We start from the raw sequence: 6,567 nt of genomic DNA on the forward strand, positions 1-6,567 counted from the left end.
GACATGAGAAATATTTATAACCAATAAATAGTTGTAAAATTAATGTGCCGTGTAATTCGTTTTTTAACTACGTGATTTTGTCATATTAATTTCATGTACCTGCTGGTACTTTTTAAAAATAACTTAAAAATTATATCTTGACTGCTGTGCACTTTCGACACTTTCAATGGCGCGCGTTTTTCCTTTACACCAGCTTATTCAACGCTCATTAATCCGACCAACCAGACGCACGAAAAGACTGTAACGTGCGAGATATTTCGATAAAGCGATTACTTCAGACGATCACTTCAATGATCATTCTATTATTTTTACAAGAAAGGATAAATTTATTGGTCATTGGAGAGCAAAGGGAAAATTCTCATAATATCTTATAGATCTGTAATCGATCGCAAGTGTCGTTTTGTAAACGCATCTTTTCACCCCAAAGTGTACTTAAATGCAAGAATTTCGTGTATATATTCTCTTGCTTGTGACGTCACATCAGTAATCAAGATGGCCGTAGCGAGGAAACGGCAGTTTCAAACGTGGGAAGAAGACATTGGTAAATTCAAGGTGGGACACGCGCGCGGAATGTTTTCGGAGTGATGATTGTTGTAGCCTCTCGACTATCGAGCCTGTGCGTGCGTCACTGATTCGCGGGTAACTGTTTTTGCCGATTGTTTTGATACTCTCGCGCGCGACCGCGACGTTACGTCTCAGGCTGGCGAACGACGCAGTCGTTACCGCGGCATACGTGTGGCGGGATGCTAACTGCCACTTCCGTCGTCTCCTAAAATATTTAATCGGGCTCTCGTCGGTATCACGTTAGCACGCGTTTTTCCGATCGAATCGTACTTACGCGAGTGTCCGGAGTGCCACGACGAACAGCCGGGAACAGAATGCCGGGTCGAGAAGCCAGGAAGCAGACATCGATACATCAGATATTTCCAGGTGTGTTTTGAATTACTTATTATTTATTTACTTTTCCTCGACTTTTACGGACAAACTTGCCGAGAGCAAGAAGATATCTCGAGTCGGAATTTAGTTCAGTACATTCATACCCAGTAAGCAAGGAACATTAAATTAACGTTTAGAAACGTTGACTTTATGTGCATTGTTTGGATATTTTTTAATAATATTGCATTTATATTTTTCACATGTTATTTTGCGATATGATTTTTCTGAATGTTGTTTAAACGTTTTAAAAACACCACAAAAAATATATTTTTCAAATGTTATTTTAACATTTATTTGAGATCAATGCAACATCTTAAAAATATTTCTGACGATTAAAACGTTATGGCAACCCTATTTCAACATTATTGAAACTTCCAAATCGCGATCAAAGTATGTTTATAATGATTTTCTACACAATATTAAACATTACATATTTGACAATATTACAGGTTCTTGAATACCATTGTAGTAACGTTATATTAATGATTTCTTGCTTACTGGGTAAAATTCTTCATTATTTAGCAAATAATTTTAACTTTATGAATCTCAAGTTATATCGATTAAGCTATATTTATTTCAAACGAGAGATTGATACAAACAATTGAATAACGGTCTGTAAATGTAAATCTATGGTTTGTTCATATTGCTTGCACTTTTCGCACTCGATCTATTCGCTCTTGCTTTTACCAGCATTCGAATAATTGCGTCCGTCTCATTCTAAGTGCGAAAAGTGCAAAGAGTGCAACATGAACAAATTTTGTATTGAATTATCCTCTTAATCAAAGGTCGTGGATGATTTGCTACAAATACCTACTTTAGAACGTACTCTCGCAAAGGACTCCGCAGAATTCTTATGGGGAACGGCTTTCGGCTAATTTTTTTAAAAATTTGATACGTGTAGTTCTCAACACGTAGAACAAAAGTGTCCATGACCCCAAGATCCGATCACGGGTAGTTTTCGAGATACAGCACTCCAAAGTTGGGCTTTTCGTACCTTATTGCAGCGTAGTGCGGGTGTAGTCGATGTCGATGTACGATGATGCTTACGATTAAAGTGGATGTACAGGTGCTTGCTTGTTTGTGTGTGTGCGTGTGTGTGTGTGTCTGTCTGTCAGGAGAAATAAGGACCCCACGGTTCGTCACTCCCGCAGTATTTTATAACTCCAAACCCTCTCTACTGTGTGTGTGTATGTGTGTGTGTGTGTGTGGGTGGGTGGTGTGCGCGCGCACATTATTCATGAATAATCTCAATATTCCGAGGATTATCTGGAAGTTCTCGGTCTGCGGCATGCAATGTGGTATTGAGCAATGACGTGTCAGGATATTTGATATTTCCCTGATGCAAAACCTACTACAAACCGCTGGCAACGTGTGCACATTTACCTAGAGTACGAGCTCCAGACTGACATGTCCATTAATTAACTCATTAGGATTGTCAGCAGCATTCTAATCATCCTTATTATCGATCTCGTATGAAATGAAGATCTGATGTCTTGTTGCATTACGAAATCTGGAATACAACCTAATTCTCAGAAAACCTGGCTCGTTGAAATGTTGATCAAGTTGAAATTCTTCATCATTATCCCTTAGCTTATCTTGAATATACGAAGGTGCTAGATTTATTTGATAAATGCCCACGAGATCGATAATAGGGATGATGAGAATGCTGCTGACAATCCTAATGAGCCAATTAATGGATATTATTGTACGTGTCAGTCTGGAGTTCGTACTTTAGGTACATATGCACACGTTACGTTTTGTGGTACCTAGGTTTTGCACATCAGGGAAATATCAAATACCCTGACATGTCATTGCTCAATGCCACATTGGATGCTCAATATTCCAGATAAACCTCGGAATATTGAGATTATTGATGAATAATGTGCGCGCGCACACCACACACACACACACAAGCAAAAAAACAAGCACCTATACACCCACTTTAATCGTAAGCATCGACATCGACTGCATCCGCACTACGCTGCAATAAAGTACGAAAAGTCCAACTTTGGAGTGCTGTATCTCGAAAACTACTCGTGATCGGACCTTGGGACCTTGGACACTTTTGTTTTACGTGTTGAGAACTACACATATCAAATTTAAAAAAAAATTAGCCGAAAGCCATTTCCCATAAGGATTCTGCGGAGTCCTTTATCGTATAATCTCGAACGTAATCTCGCTGATTTATATACCTAATAATGTCCTTTGGGTAATGAATTTTATTTTGTTGGCAACTGCCAATATTACACTTCTATGTGTTTATGATTGTACCGTGTAGAAATTTAAATTTTTATCGATGCATAGTATTATTGAACCTTACTATGTTTGCTTTTCTTTCTGTTCACTCTTTCATATCTTCAAATCCTATTAAAATTCCCAACAACAGTAAAACAAGAAATAATCAAAGTGTTATGAAGAAAGAAAGTTCATATTGTGTTTCATATATACATTTAGCTGTTAATCCATATTAGATTTAATATCTGCTTATATATACCAATTAAATACCCAGTAAGCAAGAAATCATTAATACAACGTTGCTACAATGATATTGAAGAACCTGTAATATTGTCAAATATGTAGTGTTTAATATTGTATCAAACATCATTATGAACATACTTTGACCACGATTTAGAAGTTTCAATAATGTTGAAATAGGGTTGCTATAATGTTTTAATCGGTAGAAATATTTTTAAGATGTTGCATTGACCTCAAATAAATGTTAAGGTAACATTTAAAAAATATATTTTTTGTAATGTTTTTAAAACGTTTAAACAACATTCAGAAAAATTATATCACAAAATAACATGTGAAAAATATAAATGCAATATTATTAAAAATATCCAAACAATGCACATAAAGCCGTCAACGTTTCTAAATGTTAAAGTTCTTTGCTTACTGGGTATACTCTATTTACAATGCAGCGAGTTACACAGTCAATATATTTTTTATTAAAATTAAGAGAACAATGAGGCTCCTCTGTGCTCATCTTCACTAGTGACATCTGAAACAGAAAAACATATGCCTAAAATTCTTATTACAGAATATATCGAAATGAAAAATAATGTTCATAAATAACAGTTGGGACTGATTGAGCATATTTGTCAAATATTTCGAAAATTTTTGTTTTAACAATCGATATAGATAATCTCGTAAAAATTAACGTGACATATAGCCTTTCTTTTTAGCCTAACGATTCTTTTCCTCACGTTAATTTATTGGTTTTTATTGATTGTTAGAGTAAAAGGAAAGTTTTTGAAATATATTACAAATGTGTTCAATCAATTCCAAGTGTCACTTTATGAACATATCTTTTTATTTCAGTATATTTTGCAAGAATTTTGGGTATACGTTTTTTCGCTTCTGACGTCAGTAATCAAGAGTTCCCTGGCGAGGAACCAGGAGCCTTAAATGAAGATAGAATGTCGTGATAGTCGAATATGAAATAATTTAGGAACAAGTATTTTAAACTATGCAAGAGATAATAAGTAATAATTTGTAGCATAAAGGTAGGACTATAAGTTTATATAACATTATATTTCAAGATTTCCTCCATTAGCTCCATTGGTTTTCAAGTGCAGTAAAATTTGCACAATTAATCTAGAAGCAAAATTTCAGAAATGTCATTAGTTCTATCCATGTACTCATAAAGTTCTATCCACGGCGGGGATGAGGGAAAAGACACACGCGGCCGACAACGTTCTCAAAGTGCTAATTTTATTTATAGGTTTTTCTTTATGACACAAATCACTTTTAGCATCTACATGAGTAAGAGTACGGCTATACGAGAATGAATTTGATACAGATCACTTATTAATGTAAATACAATGTTCCTCCTCAATTACACACTCTATCAACTAGATACTTAGAAAACACTGTACAACGCAGCTGAGAACTGTCGCGATTGATACTTTACAATATGGTACAACCACTCCTTGAAGCGAGACACGAGCTCCGAATCCGACTTGTCCGCTCGAGGACCTTTCCACCTCGTCTGCCTTAATGAAGGGAGGAAAAGGGGGGTATCACCCGCGACCCGTAGGATTTAACGACGCGCATACTGCTCTCGATACCCTCCTCTTGTGCGGACTGTAGGCCATATCGAGCGAGTTTGCCCGCCGAGGATCGCATTCTCCCGGAAGCACGCATCTCCTTGCATCAACAACGTTCCCCCGCGAGATATCGAACGCAACTTCCGGTGTCACCGCAGGCACTCCGTCGCCGCCGCCGCCGCCGCCGCCGAATCCTTCGCGACGTAGTCTCGTTCCTAGCAAAGTGAAGAGGGAGGTAGCGTGACGCGAGCGAGCTTCAAGAATATACCGTCCTCCTCTTCGAGGAGAATCTTCGCCATACTTGGCGTTCAAGGGCGCGTCAATTGACATGTCCGATTATCCGCTGATAGGACTATCACCTCCGCTCGCGTCACCCTCCTCGTACAGTGCAGTCATCGTTGCATACACGCACGCATACAATAATACATCGCGCGACTTCGCGAGTCTTGTATTCTCGTCTAGTGGCTACGTCTGTCAGTACGACCTGGTGGTGATGGTGACGCCGCTGGTCTGCCGTCTCCTTTTTCCCTCGTGCTCGTCTTATGAGATGTCGCTGGTCGTCCTTGCCCCGTACTTACTCGGTAGAGGTACTTCGCTTCCTCGATCGAACGCATTCCGCAGTCAGCATTTCTCTTCCTTTCTCACGTATTCTTATACGTACGCGATAAGTTTGCCCAAGTGCTCTGAATGACGAGTGAATCGCGTTCTCTTGCTTTGCCCACGGCTCGATTCGTTTCGGTAACATACAGAACGTTCGACGAGCGAGATAGAAATGAGGCTTACATTAAGATTACCAAGAAGTAGCTCCTTAGAAGGAAACATGTGGAAGTATCCCTGCAGATTCAGATGGGCTTCGAATACGTGTGCGAAACAGCATAGCTGTCTATAACATAACCAAGATTCATCAAAATAGGTGAGGGACGCTTTCATATGCTTCTTTGTTGGTATCTTTGTTCAGTCTGCTCGTCGAGTTCGATCGACAAACGAAGAAGGGCGGGAAAGAAGGGGTGAAGGAGAACGGTGGTTGAAGAGAAAAGAAGATGTATAAGAGAGTTGAGGGCAAATTCGCGTCGATAGGCCCCGTGCTTCACTGGCTGACTGACTGACTGACTGACTGACAGAACGACGTTGTTGAACGGATCGTAAAGTATAAAAACAATATGTATTATCAATAATATTGGCATGGTGTTGTTATGGCACGTTCAATTTGCTGCTACACTCAGCGACGCGTTTTTTTCTTCACAGCGACTGTCAAGTTGCTCGCTATACAGACACCGTATAAGACTCAGTCGGATGAGAGAGGGTGGGGAAAAAAAGAAATAGGAAAAACATAGAAAAAACGCGTTGCGAAAGGGAGAGAAGTAAAGGGGATAGAGGAGGGAAAACCATTTTCGCCGATATTCGCGTACACACTCGCGACGTTTATATTCCCGTTTCGTAGCGCAGAAACGCGCGCGATCTTCGGCATTCACTTTCTCTCTCTCTCTCGCTTTCTCTCTCTCTTTCTCTCTCTCGCTCGATCTCTCTTCATTGCACTTTCCCATGCGCCGCAACAAATGCTCCTTTAACATATTTATTTTAT

The 6,567-nt window shown here is 39.2% G+C and overlaps 1 long non-coding RNA gene across 1 annotated transcript in view; it reads right to left on the reverse strand.

Moving 5' to 3' along the window:
- The window catches only part of LOC116847120, a 7,294-nt gene extending 734 nt beyond the window's left edge, over positions 1–6,560 (reverse strand). The window contains exon 1 of the long non-coding RNA XR_004378668.1: positions 5,345–6,560. This is a non-coding gene — a long non-coding RNA (uncharacterized LOC116847120). The remainder of the gene's footprint in view (positions 1–5,344) is intronic.
- Between the last annotated feature and the right edge of the window lie 7 nt (positions 6,561–6,567).

Source organism: Odontomachus brunneus, unplaced genomic scaffold, assembly GCF_010583005.1.
Source record: "Odontomachus brunneus isolate Ranch 3 - 2012 unplaced genomic scaffold, Obru_v1 Obru_scaffold_074, whole genome shotgun sequence".
In the NCBI taxonomy this organism is placed as follows: Eukaryota; Metazoa; Arthropoda; class Insecta; order Hymenoptera; family Formicidae; genus Odontomachus; species Odontomachus brunneus.